This window comes from Gobio gobio (genome assembly GCF_949357685.1).
Source record: "Gobio gobio genome assembly, chromosome: 4".
Taxonomy (NCBI): Eukaryota; Metazoa; Chordata; class Actinopteri; order Cypriniformes; family Gobionidae; genus Gobio; species Gobio gobio.
The window spans coordinates 42,011,227-42,026,635 of NC_137100.1; the positions used below are offsets into that span (position 1 = coordinate 42,011,227).

Here is a 15,409-nt window from a genome sequence, read left to right on the forward strand (position 1 = left end):
TCTGATGCATTATGAAACTACCGTTTTCCATTTTGCACAGGTAGTGGAGATCAATCCAATCCAGCTAAAGAACATCCAGATATTATCCGGATATGGAATGCATGTTAATGCCAGGTGTAAAGGGGCCATAGAGAAGAGGTAGACAATTTGATTGTGCCCTTTGACACACCCAGCGGGGAGCAAGAACACAAACTGTATATCTGTTGGCCTTTTCAAGGGCATGAGATACAATCTCACCGCTAAATGATAAGCACCAGGTTAAAGAAGCTCTGGCTCTGCTGTGCAGGTAAAATTACAGACTGATTTCACATGACTGCTTGAGAAGGGTTACATATCCTTTTAGCTTTGCATTGCACACTCAAGACAGACGCATAAGTGGGAACAAGTGATAAAAACCAATTTAAGAAAAGCAAAAGAATTATTAGCATATCTTTCAGTCTTTCCAAGGAATGTGCGAACAAGCCTTATATGAAAGCAAACTACAGGAAAGTCATGGACAATTAGACACAGACAGGCAGGCACGCACACGCACACACACACACACACACACACACACACACACGAAAGACCTAGATGATTGAATTATTCTCATGTGTATACTGGGGAAACACACTCAAGCATTACTAAACCAAATACAGTGGAAGATGCATCAACAAACCTCTGGGTTTCTGGAATCCATTATTCCACAGAAGAGCCAAGGTAATGATCACACTGTTTTGACATTATAAGGACTGACTGAAACGCAAAAAATATCAGTTTTGTGCAAAAGATAGGGACTCTTGTTGCCAGCATCATTTCAATTATTTGATGCTAATAATTAAAACTATTCCTTTATAGTAATAGAAGAGAGACCCATGGGATGCAGGTTAGATCCCTTAAAAAGTAAGAAAATCCAGCTCGGAGACTAATAACCAATAGAGATGAATGATTATTTGGCTATTCCACAAGTTTACTGCACATTTCAATGTGTCATTACAATCAACAGTAACAGCAATTCACAGTGCTCTTCAAGAGAAAGTGTTCATCTTAAATGGTCAAATCTTTGCCATAATATATTTTGTTATTACTTTAAAGCAGATGATGGTAAAAGTTATCTAAATCTTAATATGGGTCAAAGCAATTACATAGATATAGAATAAGATATAGAACCTGACATAACAGGATGGATAACAAAAATAATGGTTCATTAAACATAATATAGTATTGAATTGTAGATTGTATTGAATTGTACAATCTAAAAAAAAAAGGTTCTATATGGCACCAAAAATGGTTCTTGGCTCGTATTCATAGGGGAACCTTTTTTAGTGCTATATAGCACTAATTTTGGTGCTTCAGAGGTTCTTTGACTAAGGTGCTATATAGCACCTCTGAAGAACCACTGAAGCACCAAAATTGGTGCTATATAGCACTAAAAAAGGTTCCCTATTGATTACGAGCCAATAACCATTTTTGGTGCCATATAGAACCTTTCTATATTATTGTCATGTTATGGCTGATAACAAAATCTATGCTACTTTCTAAAAAAAAAAAAAACATTTTTATGTTACGGTTTAAATTAGTCATCACAACATGACAATTTTTTAGAGTGTATTTGCACCACTAGAAATGACTTCAATCAGAAGCTAGAATTGAAACTATGCATTTTTAATCCTAATTAAGGTGTTCCATTATGTAAGTTCTACATTCTCAGGACATTTATATGTACAAAAGGAAATTATGCTGTACATTTTTCAAATACAATGACAGAAACCCACGCATAAATCCTGGTCTTACTGAACACAGTAGAATTACTGGGGATGAGAGGGACGTGTATGACTGAAGCATGTCATTGTCTAAACCAGGCTGCATTCCCGGACTTCTGATGCAGATCCCCAATGTTGACAAAAGACCCCTGTCTTTATCTCAATACACAGAGAGATCACAAAGCCTGAGCTATAGAATTAAGTCAAGGATTACAAAGGATGCATGATGTGGAGTCTGTAAGCAGACTAATTCACCTCACAAATGCACAGTAATCTCGGCTTTCATCGAAAGATGACAACGGCAAGAATAAAAGACTTATGCTTCAGTACGTGCGCAATCACACAACTCTTGTTTATATAAAATACCAGGGTGGTTATTGCAAGCTTTGTTCTAGTTCACTGCTGATCAGAATAAAATCTTGCTAGAAATTCATGAGCAATGCTGAAGTCTAAACAGCAAAATCTAGCAAAACAAATGGCTATCCCGGGCATGTTGAACATTAAAGGTCCCGTTCTTCGTGTTTTTTTGAAGCTTTGATTGTGTTTACAGTGTGCAATATAACATGTGTTCATGTTTCGCGTGTAAAAAAAACACAGTATTTTTCACACTATTTACTTATCTGTATACCGCTGTTTCCACTGTCCTAAAAACGGCTGGTGATTTCCTTGTTCTATAAAGTCCCTCCTTCAGAAACACGTAACGAGTTCTGATTGTGCAAGCGGTTCCTGTGCTGTGATTCGACCACAGCTTAGCGCACGTGAAAGCGGTTCCTGTGTTGTAATTTGACAGCAGCTTAGCGCACGTTGGAAAGGTCACGCCTCTTAACGGAGAGATGTATGCGTTCAATAATCTCTACAGCGTCCCTGGGAAAGCCAAACAAAGGTGATTTGACTCCTGGGTGAAAATAACAGCGTCTCGATGACATGGCGATAAACACACTCAACGCAACAGTTCCTTTTCTCCACGCGACCGTCCGCTTCTCCACGTGGGACAGCAACAAGACCGCGCCCCCTTTTTCGCGTTTCTTTGTGGGCGGAGGTCAGTCTGTTCTACTGCTCTACTGACGTAATTAAAGAAGGAAGTACCAGGATGTAGTCCAAGCCAGCCGTTCGCTGTAGGCTTTGAAAGGGAACTTCTGTTAAATAAAATATCTCGCTTGGCATTGAACTTTGAGCTTTATAATTTTACAGGTATTATTTATGCTCTAACAGCAACATTACACACTAACTAAAGTTTGAAAAATGGAATCGCGAAGAAGGGGACCTTTAAAATTTGATTAAGTCAAACAGGCGTCCTCTTGCATTATGCAGGATCTGAATTTATTTTCATATTGCTCTATATAATTCGCAATAGGGTAATGGCAACACTTTACAATAGGGTTCAGTTTGTTAACATTGGTTAAAGGGGTGGTAAACCACGATTTCACTTTTCTAACTTTAGCTAGTGTGTAATGTTGCTGCTTGAGCATAAACAACATCTGCAAAGTTGCAACGTTCAAAGTTTAAAGCAAAGGGAGATATTTGCTTTTAAAGAAATCAATTTCTAAGGACTACAGCAAAAGGACTACCCCAATATTTACATAAACCCCTCCTCCGAGAAGATTAAATAGGGGGGGGTGAGGCCATTTTGTATCGCCACAGGGAAGCGTTGTTGTGGTAAGTAGACTGGAGTGTTGTTGCCGCAATGCCGACGAAACGCTGTTATTTTCATCCGGATTGCAGGTCCACTTTGTTCAGCCTTCCTAGGGACGGGGGTGCGTTGCAGTGCGTTTAACATACAACATGTGATATGCATGTGTGTATGAGACAGCGGGGAACAGGTCGCATTTGCAGCAGATATATGCTGCCCATCATAAATCAAAGCACGAGACAAACAGGGGTCGGAGGAGAAGACCGGAAAATGTGACATAATGGACAATATTCGTCTGTATTTGCAATACACGAGCCGCGGTTCAGCTGCGCGCGACAAACACTGCCAGTATGTGAATGCACGGCGGGCGCACGCGGGTCCCGCTGCACATTTCACGGAGGAAAGCTTCCACAATCTTCGCGAGTTCAATGCAGGATTCGCACAACGGCTTGTCCTGAAAGATGGATTTAAAAACAGAAGCTGTTTACGGGCCACAACCTGCAAGTATGATTTATTTTTCGTTGATGTGTTTTCCTGTAATAGTTTGTATTGTTAATTGTACGTTGTAGCAAGGAAGTTTGTATTGTTAATTGTACGTTGTAGCAAGGAAGTACACAGATGACAACGCTGTTTGGCTCAGCAAACCAGTTTGTTAAATGCTCATTCAAACTTAACGTTATCCGACAAACACCTAACGTAACAAACTTTTTTAAAATCTCAACAGCGAACTTGGCATTAGTGTAAATTATTCTTTGATTAGAGCTTTTATGTATTGTTTATCTACAGGCATGCTAAACGTGGTTCTGTGTTTGATTTGGCTACTAGTAAAGCCAATGTTTAGTGTTCGTTTTGGGTTAATAGTTCTTGCGACAGATATTTGGCTATAATCGTTCTAAAAATACAAAAGTAACAGTGCCATTCAGTAGCGATCACTATAGATCCGCAGTCTTTACTCTTGAGGACTGAACAGGTTCTGTTCGATCATCTTCACTAAAATTGTCTGGGTCTGATTCGGGCTCAAATTGGTATGGTTTTATTGACGCCATTGTTTCTAATACTACCCAAAGCACAGTCTACCGGTAAAGGTAAGGGGCGTGACGTTTCCAACAAACGTGCACTAGACGGTTAGCCAGAGGTGTCAAAAGTATTCGCATTCATTACTCAGGTAGAAGTATAGATACTGGGGTTTAAAAAGACTTCTGTAGAAGTTGAAGTATCAACTCAAGCTTTTTACTCAAGTAAAAGTGTAAAAGTAACTGGTTTCAAAACTACTTAAAGTATAAAAGTAAAAGTAATGTAACGGGAAAAAATGCCATTAAAGGGGTAGTTCACCCAAAAATTAAAATTCTGTCATAATTTACTCAAATTGTTCCAAACCTGTATGAGTTTCTTTGTTCTGAAGATTGAAGAATTTTTGTAACAAGCAGATTATATGCAACCATTGACTGCCATAGCATTTTCCCCCTACTATGGCAGTCAATGGTTGCTCTATCTGCTTGGTTACAAACATTCTTCAAAATATCTTCAGAACAAAAACTCATACAGGTTTGGAACAACTTGAGGGTGAGTAAATGATGACAGAATTTTCATTTTTGGGTGAAGTATCCCTTTAAGGACAAAAGATTAGGCCGCGCCACAGTGCATACCCCACCTCCTCAAAAAAACATTTTTCTGAAGGCCATAATGACTATAATGTTATATTAAAAAGTTAATGTTGAACATTTTTAGATGCACTTGGCAACACGTTTCAGCCGCATATATTCCCATTGAAAATGAACGCATTTTAGGACAATGCAAATACATTAAAGAACCATATTGTGTACTACTGAGCATTAACGTGTTTCATGGAGTGGAAGATTTGATGACTAGTTGCCTATAAATATTGTAAAGGTGCAAAAAGTCAAAATTCAGAGGCATGTTATCAATAACCATTTTTTGAATGTGTGATCAGTGTGGCCAGATTGGGTCAACAATTTCCAGCCCAAAAACCTCACCAAATGTACATTTATATTTTTTTTTAAAAATGGTTATTGATAACATGCCTGGTTATTGATAACAAGTTTGCACCTCTTACAATACTTATAGGCAACTAGTCACTCCAAGAAAAAAACCCAAAACTTTAACTGCCAAAATAATGTGATATTATTTGATTGCCATACCAATCAATGTTGATAAGTAAGTTACCATTTTATCTCCTTAAAGCATAACATTGATGATTAAAAAAAAAATAATAATTCCCAGTAAAACGGTTCAAATATGACTATATGTCCAGGTAGAAACTGTCAAAACCGCAATCCCTTAGAAAAACACAAGATTTTCAATGTCAACAGTAAGAAGCCAATTTACGCGCAAAAAGTGCCCAATATAGAGATTGGAAAAAGCTATGTAATTAACAGGCATTTCACACGTTAATGCACACACCAATGTCAAAATGCGTAATTCATTTATACTGTACAATAATCCGTCAACAAATACATAACAACAATGCGCATACCCTTGTGTTGCACTTTGCTTTGACAAAACTACAGTATGTCTTTCGTGAAGTACATGGCACATGCACATTTAGCACAGTCAAAACGGATTAGTCGTTGATTTTAACATCTTTCAGCATCTGTCGGGGTTGCTAGTTGCAGATGTCCTAAGTGTGTGTATGATGATGGACAGGAGTCTCGGTTATATTTATAAAGAGTCTTCGAGTCACAGGTGTAATTCACGTTTGAGAGTTGAGTCACTCTCCCACTCTTTACTGTAGATACAACTTACTGTGTATTTATGCCACTGGCATAGCGATCACTGATTCACTGGAATGTACAGCTACGACGAGTCATCGCGCTAAAAACCCGGCTAAAGTCATGAATGAGGCTGAGCACGTCTGCCTGCTGATCGCTGATTGGCTGAAAGTACGTGCTCGTCGGCGAGAACCCGCCCTATCTGGCAACATGGTGTGTGATTTGTGCAGGTGCAGGCGTGATTGATAGCCTACAACCCAATAGGGTGTCGGAATGGTTTGTGTTTATCCTTCTCATCCAACCACAATCAAATTCACTCTGTCCGGATGGCGCGATTTATCTGGATAGTTTTTTTTATTTTATGACAAGCCGGAATGAAAACATGCCGAAATAGGAGTAACGAGGCTATTTTTAAAATGTAAGGAGTAGAAAGTACAGATAATTGCTTGAAAATGTAAGGAGTAGAAGTAAAAAGTAGGCTGAAAAATAATTACTCCAGTAAAGTATAGATACTCAAAATTTCTACTTAAGTAAGGTAACGAAGTATTTGTACTTCGTTACTTGACACCTCTGCGGTTAGCGAATCACAACACACTGGGCCAGCTAACCAATCTGAGCCCATTGCTTATTTTTGAGGGACCGGCTTCATACAACCCGGAAACCATCAGACCGTTTTTACAAGGAGGGACAGAGCAGTGTAGAATAAAGGTAAAATATATCAAATATATATATTTTTTTTAAAAACGAAGCATGAACACATGTTACAGTACACCCCACAAACACAATCAAGCCTTCGAAAGAATGTGTTTTACCACCCCTTTAATGCATTAGGTGTCATAAACAATGAACAGCAATTGTTTACAGAAATTATTAATTCAGGTTATTGTTAATTTAGCAATGTTCTATTGTTAATTCATATTCTTTCATAATATCCCATGTTCATTTATACAACTTAAAATGTAAAAAAAATATATATGTAGAAAATGGCAATCAAAAATGCTAGCCTTATTATAAAGTGTTCAAGATCATTTCAATGTTTATTTGGGTTTTTGATGTTTTAAAATGTCCCAACTACACTTACTTTCGAGGGTTTGTTCTCTGTCTTTCACGCAGCCTCTTCAAATTTCTTGCCTCCTTACATTGACATGACACGTTTTTACACTCCAGTTCGCTGTGCTTCTCTCCCACCCTCAGAAAAATGTGACAGGAGCACAACAAAGGTCCTCATCAACTCTCTTTTTGTGCCCCAGCCTCACACTCTCTCTGATTGTCTCTCAAGTCTCTGACAGTAGTAAACACTATGGCTTCGCTCACTCACGCTCCACAAGCAGAGAAGAGGAACTAGAGGTGAGATGTGTGCGTGTCTGTTTGTATATGCACAGAGGAGGAGGAGTGCTACGCTACAGCACAGCACAGTATTCTCCGGTGTCTTTTATTGCTGAATCAGAGTTAACCCAAAGCAGAGGTGACATTGCTGCATTTTCCCCCTGGCAATGAGACAAGTCTGCAAACAACAAAGAGGATAAAACATTGCTGCATGCTATGTTCCTCTAAAATCAACATGAAAAAAAAAAGATTTTTGTTGCACAATTTGCTGGTCCTCATTTTGCAACCGAAGACACAGAAAGGTGTTTTTCTGTATTGTGATTTTGATAAAGAATTACGGGTTTTAAAAAATTGAAACATGCATGTTGTTCACAATAAGATCAATAACATTTAATGGCAATTCTTTTGCCAACTGACTTTAAAGACTTTAAAGACAAAGTCAATTTATGGGCTTTTGGATAATATTAATCAATAATAGCAATTTAAAAGCAGACCCACATTCAGGTCCGGCTACATTCTAGTATGTAACGCCCACTTTCTACAATCCACTGCATTCCAGATGGATAAAATCAAGTCTCACCCTACATTTTATTTTCGTTGAGCATCCTGCATCCAACAGAATCCTAAAATATTGCATTACAGTCTTTGCAGTTTTTTTTCTTAATCATGAAAATATATGTATTTTAAAGCAGCACTAGTTAACTTTTCAACCTTCATAATATATTTTCAAGACTCTTGTGATGATACATCGACTTACAATAGGTTGAATGACACGTCTGCCATAGCCTGAAGGGGTCTGTATCGTTTTTAATCGTACTTTTAAACTTCGGGTTTCGGGTAGTAACCCGAGAACAAAAAGAACTACAAAATTCGACTGCTTTACGGCATATACATCACTTCCACCACCACCAACCCCACTTCCTTAAATTCGGACGTGCGAGCCCGAGCCCAACTATCGTTTGTTTGCCGGATGTTATAGTCATGGCCGAAGCAGCACAGAAAAATAAGAAAGCAAAGGTTTTGTCGGAGGAAAGCAAAAAGAGGAAACGAGAAAGTGATCGGACTAAAGGCAGGACGAGGATCAACATTGGGCCAGCGTTTGCTCGTTGGCGTGAGCTGAAGGAGGAGGGGCTACATTCTTGCAAGTAAATACATAAGACGTACAAAATCATATTTTAGGATACCTAACATGTCTGTGATATTTGTTTATTTGTCTTGCCTCAAGCTATAATGCAAATCGATTTTTCAAATTTGCAGATTCATCTATAGTAGCTTGATATTATAATATTGACAATGTATGGTTATTACCTACCACTCAAACATTGAATTGAAGTATCATATAGATTCCGTAAAACGGTAACCAATAGACTAGGCTACTATAATGACGCTGGCTTGTAAACGTGAGCATCGCGATCATTTGGCGTTTGAAAAAAAATAAAACCCATGAAGTTATATTCATATGACATGCTGAAACATATGCCACTGTACCTGGGATGAAGACATTTCACACGTGACGCAAGCAGAACACCTGCATGTGAACTCCTGCAGTGTTCAGGGCTATCATAGTTGTCATGTCAACAAATGCACGTGCGATGCATCCGCTGATGTAGGATGAGAAGAGTTTACGACAGAAGTAGAGGACAATACTGTTTCCCAACTGTAGGGGGACCCCGAGAGCAAAAACTACCTAGTGCTGCTTTAAATGACATATCACATAATATAACTGAAGTTAAAATGGTCAAATTAAACCTTTCATTTTCTGGGTTTTCAGTCATCTAATTTAGGCTGGTTACACACTTGAAGATTTTAAGCCCAATTCGTGAGCCAATTCGATGCTTGTTGCAAAAGACTTTTTGTCCTAAAAATCCTCAATTGTGTGGTGTCATTATGATTATTTTACTGGCCCCGATCGTGTCGGAACCCGCCCAATCTCATAACGTAAATATCAAACATGTCTGATATTTACGACTCTTGATCGGGCTGGCTCTGATGTGAGCGAGCCAATGATGGCTGCCAATGAGATCGGGCAAGCTTCACCAACTGAATGTTGTGTGCTTCTATAGCTGAAACTTGCCAGCCAACATGCCACGAAAGTGTATTGAGTATTGAGAAAGAAGAACACCCATATTCTTTTTTTCAACTTTGTTTTTCTTCCCGTAAAACAAAAATCACACCTAGAAAACCAGTTGACGACGTTGATCGTCCTCCACCCGTTTTTTCTTCTCAAGTCACGTTTGATCTCAGTTGACAGGTGTGTGGTTTCGCGGTCCGGATGAATCTTCTAGTGTGTGCATTCGGAGGAATATAACTCAAAAAATCGGTTGAAACTGCCCTTCTGTCTGTGGTCTCCCACAATTTTAAAATCGATTAAGATTTATAATCGATTAAGAAAATCGTCTGGGGTGTCCCAAGTCTTAGTCAGAACAATAAAGCACTACACTACAATGTTACATTACGGAAATAAAAAGTGTCACACACACAGTTTTACGTCAACGTTAATGTAACAGTAGCCACGTTTACATGCGCACTTTTTTGTCATTCCGATTAAAATCATTCCGATTGAAAGATTCGCTGGACTGTTTACATGAGACGTTATCTAAACCGATCTGGTGTTTACATGTGCTGACTTTCAGTCGGAATCATTTTGTGACATGCACACACAGTTTGTCTGCCGCATCAGATTCGTAATGTTAGTATCGTGGATCAATAGCTCTGTGTTGGTCGTTTTTATATTTATTTATTTTTCTGTGGGCGGACATGCAGTAGTTTAAACTAATTTATGTCCTATTTCAACAGCTGTGAATGATGAATGCAGAATCAAAATTATTTCAATTAATTTATTTTGAAAAACACAAAATTAACTATAATGCACCCAAATTATTAATAAAAACATAGGATGTACGGTGAAACAAGAATTAAAGCATTCAAGACTTGCTCAGCATCATTACTAAACGCATAGATATTTCAGATGATTAAGGAAAGATACCATAATCACGAAGGTATAAATATTAACAAAAGTAATTAAAGTAGACTGTGGGTAATGTTACTTAACCAATTTGAAGCAGTTGTTTAACTTTTTTTTTATATCTAACTTGCGAGAAATAAAATGTCGACACGTCCTCGCCAGCAGCTTGAATGTTCCCCTTTGCCATGGCAACTCTCAAGGGCCACCAGGACTTATACAGTTTTATAAAAGCTATTTATTATTTGTTGTAAAGTGTAAGAATCACCTCAGAAAAATTTATTCTTCTGTCAGGCGCAGTTGAAGCCTAGGATAAACTGTCAAGATGAGATGATGTAGCCAGGCTATGTCTGTGTCATTATTCCAACATCATGTTCATAACATGTTACAAAATAAAAAGTTTAATACCTCAGAAAAATTTACTTTCCTCTCTTGTCAACATTAGCCTGGTGTGAGCACGGCGCGCGACCTTCAGTTGTGGAGGCGCGCGCTGTATATCACGTCTCAGAAAGACGTGCACTCAAAGTAATCGGATCAGGTCGTTTACATGGTGGAATTTTTCGTTTGATCGGTTCATGAAAAGGTTTATCCCACCCCTCTCAAACCGATTACATTTTCATTCGGATTGGACTTTTAAACCGATTACAGTGCTCCATGTAAACACACCTACTGAGAAGGGAATGGACAGACTGTGTAATAAACCAATTTTTGATGCTTTTCATATCTGATAAGCCTATAAACACAACTGTCAGACTCGTATAAATAAAGATGATGTTGGGACAGAATTAAGGAAAAAAAATGAATCTCCCATTGTTGTAGTCATATTTAGTAAGAATGATAGTGTCAAATTAATACTGTAGCTGTCTGCAAGACACTATTCTGAACAAGCTACCACAAAGAGACTACCACAAACTGTCTGCACTCACAGCTCAACTTCTGACTTTGGTCAGCATATTTGACAACATACTGACAGATCAGTCTGATTCTTGCTTGCATTTTAATAAAGGCTGATTACGTGTTATCTGTTTGACACACTCACAGAGACACAGGAAGCTTGCAGCATCTTCTCTCACCAGGAGCGTCTGAGCACTGCTGAAGTGCCGCCAATAGATGTATAACCTCTGAATTATTCTCTCACATCCAGCTCTCAGCGGCCCCTGCAACTGGCTGGCTATGGTACACTAAAAATGATAAATACTGCATCTAGTAGCTTACATTTGGAGAACAGCCACCTACTTGACAATTATAGCAGATAAGAAATGTCTGTTGTACTCTACACTCAGTATAGAGGTAGAGCTATTCAGGAAGACCAGTAAAGCAGCTGTATTTAACCACATTGTTCTATTCCCCTGCATGTTTCATGGCATTCCTAGTTGGTGATACTGAGAAATCCTTCAAGCACAGTAGAATCAATACAGTCAATGAGGATTAGATTTACAGAGGCAGAAGGGCCAGCAATCTGGTGTGTGTTACAGAACCAATCCAACAGGTCAATGGCATGTAATGTATCCTAGTATTGTTTTATAAACCCAAGTAATTCAGACAACCCTATATTATCTTCCATTCCCTAAAGTCTGTACTGAAATCAGTATTATATCATTTAACCTTCTAGTGACATAAAGCAGAGTGTGCGCAAAAGCAACCTAAAACATCCGTTTACACACACACACAAAGACATAATGGACAAGCAATTCACTAGACTATAACTATATATAGCTATTTTCACATTATATAATTATACATAATGATTTTTTCAATTATTATTTGTTTTTAATCTGACAAATTATTAGCATAAATTGTGAAAATTAGCCATCACCCACTATCCTGGCTAGAAAAAAGAAAACAGCTAAAAACAGCATAGTGGTTCAAGCCTGGTCATAGCTGGTTTAGCAGGCTTGTTTTGGCCACTTCTTTAGCTGGTCAGGCTGGAAAAACCAACTGGACAAGCTATACATTCAGCTTAAACCAGGTAAGACCAGAAAAGGCCATGGATGATGTGACAGGTGTTAGAAAGAAAATAAAAGGCTCCCTGTCTGAGTACTGCTACCTCAGAAGGTGGACTATGCGACGAAAACATAATAAAAATACAGTCAACCATTTCAGAGCTTAGACCAACTACCAAGCTCCAAAACACAGCTACCAGTTTAAGCTGTGAACAACACTCAGACTGAATTTAGCTGTAATAAAATCAGCCATGTAAACTATACTATGCTGCAAGCATCCCTTGACTCCCCTCATATCTTCTAGCTGACTTGCTTGTATTGATGTATTGATTTATTGATTGCAGTCTTGTTTTATTCAAGTGGCTGGAGATTTTCTTTTTACTGAAGGTCATCTGAAGTACAATACATTTACTGAAAGTATTCAAATGTATGGAAAATTTCAACAACAAAAAAATCCCCCAAAAAAGTCTACATTATAACTTTCTTGACATCACAAAATTGTGAATTTAATACCAACCGCGATTCTGTTTATTGACGTCATTATAACGTAACATTATTAAAATAAATGATAGGGCTAAAAAGAATAACCGTAATGGTTAACGGTTCGTGGCTCCGGTTCTTGCACATCATGGCAAAACACAAAGCTTTGTTTGTAGTAAACTAGCTACACTACTGCGCTAAACCATGGTGAAGATGGGCTAGTGCAATTAGGGTGACAGAAGGGGGTTCTCGGAGTAAGAACCCGCCCCTTCGGCTCTCCACACTAAAGTAACCAGCTGCATTGTTCACAAACAGCATTGCAACAGCTTCTCCACTGTCTGTCTTCCTGCCAATTGCCTCGCTCGACCAGTGCCGGTGTAGATGACCGATACAAAACACTGTCACCATCTCCATGCTAATATGATAACTGTACTCACCTATCAACTTGGTCGCGTGTCTTTTGTTCAGCAATCTCCCGATCACAGCTCCTGCATTTTGAAGTTGCTTTCAATTTGGTTGAAGGCGACGACACTCGAATGAATCTGTTTTGGGGATTTAAAAAAGTTTCACTTCCAAAATCGAGCTGTCAAAGATCCTCGGCGTGTGTCGACGCTTCAGGAGCGTGTAGTGAGTGAGAGCTGGCTTCATCAATGTCACTGTCTGTCGCTCACGGGTCTATCCGAGCAAGCATGTTTCTGCCTCGTGTTATGTTGAATTGTGTTTGGGCTTTGTTGCGCGATGGAATCTCCGCATCATTTCAGTCTCTTGTGAGTCAGTTTGATGGAATATATCTGCCCCATCCCTCTCTCTCTCTCTCTTTCTCTTTCTCCCCCCGCTCTCTCCCTCTCTCTCTCTCTCTTCCGCACTGCTGACAGATCCCCGACCGACCGACCGAGCGAGTGAGCCAGAGCTTCAAACACTACAGCCCGTCACATGCTTACTCTCGTTTACGAGCATCGCTACAGATCAGTCAAGCGAATTACGCGGAATTAAATTGCGTCTCTTATCATGTGCAACATTACCACGCTAACAGAAAGCTTGGATGAACTTCGCGATCCATCAAACATTTCCCTTTCTTTTACTATGGTCGGGTCCTAAAGCCCGCCGGGTTCATGGCACACTTGTCTCAGCTTCAGAGTTCAGACGTCACGCCCACAGACTTTGGCTGAATTCAGAACCACATACTAGTAGGGGAGAGCGGGGCACAACCTAACGCTTTTTGACTTTCTCAGTTTGTGTAAATCCACTTGGGGTTCAGAGTATTTATTTTTCCCACATTAATTGCACACATGTCTAGGACAATTGTGTGGTTTTGTTTCATTTATACAGGGTATACTTTTTTTCTTGATTTACCCCGAAAGAATGGAAGTGAAATGTGACAACATGCCCCATAGGTGGGGTACATTGTAACATGTGGTGGGGCACAGATGTAACATGACCAAATAACAGCTTAAAAAAGTTACCTGAAATAATCAAAAAAATATCCAAGACAAACTAAAATATTTTGTCAACAAAATACAATTATTAACTTTTCTAAATAAAATAATGGCATTTTTTAATCATTAAAAATATACTCATTTTTGAGTTTGACTACAAACACAGCAATACAGCATAGTTCAAAACATAATAATAATTAATAATTTCTGAACATTGACTCTGTCATTATTCACCCTTTTCTCATGGTTTCTCAAAAGAATTCATAAACGTATAGAATATAATGGCATATTTCTAATGGGGGCTCATTGTAATGCAGTGTTACAACGCACCCCACCTGCGCAACTGGGATGTAAACCGCGACTCGTGTCTTCTGCTGTTAGATCAGCATTAAAGAACATCTCAACTGTTAAATAACAGATAAAAGATTAAAATAATATCAGATTTGTATTACTTAAAATAAACACAAAATACAGAGATGAAAACTAAACTTAAGTAAGAAATTTACTTTTGCTATGGTTAAATACATGTTCAGTGATATCTTCCAGAGATTTTTAAATTTTGGCGCTATTTTTTCTCTAAATAATGTTGATATGGCAACTAGTAAATACACTAAGTTTTGTCATTCTGGCATGTGTGGAAAGGGTTAAAACATGCGTGTTACAACTAACCCTGCGTTAGGTGGGTTGTGCCCTGCGCTCCCTTATACTACTCATGGCTTTAGCCAGCTATGAGGTCACCGAGGTCCGGACCGCAGGATTTTTTCTGAGGTGTAGCCTATATAATAAATGTTTTGAAATAATTTACTAATATAGAATTAACACGACTACTTAGTGCTGCAAGGATTTTGCACAGCACCAAAATCTTCAGATCAAGTGAGAGAGAAGGTCCAAGTAGCATTTGCAAACTAAACATTTGATATTTGACAGCTGTTTTACGATATAAATGTTAAACAGCCGACAAAAATAATCAGGCAAACTAATAAACTTTTGTCTAGTTTAGTTTTGTCTAGCCATTTTGAATTGAAAATAGGATTATATAATTGAGTGATTCATGTAATATAAAAATTAAGTGTGAGGGGACAAGAAAAGAAAAGACTATAAGTCAAAGCTCAGCTTTAGGAGGGAAGGGAAGAGAAGAGTGAAAAGAAAAAGAAAGAGTGA

The 15,409-nt window shown here is 38.5% G+C and overlaps 1 protein-coding gene across 3 annotated transcripts in view; it reads right to left on the reverse strand.

The window, feature by feature from the left end:
- camkk1a (calcium/calmodulin-dependent protein kinase kinase 1, alpha a) overlaps positions 1-13,908 on the reverse strand; it is a 123,596-nt gene extending 109,688 nt beyond the window's left edge. For 2 of the 3 annotated variants that reach the window (XM_079815543.1, XM_079815541.1), the window contains exon 1: positions 13,250-13,894. The gene's annotated coding sequence lies outside the window, so the exon portion shown is untranslated. Of the gene's footprint in view, positions 1-13,249 lie in introns of all 3 variants that reach the window. The other variant, XM_079815542.1, reaches the window with a different exon arrangement.
- Positions 13,909-15,409: the final 1,501 nt, after the last annotated feature.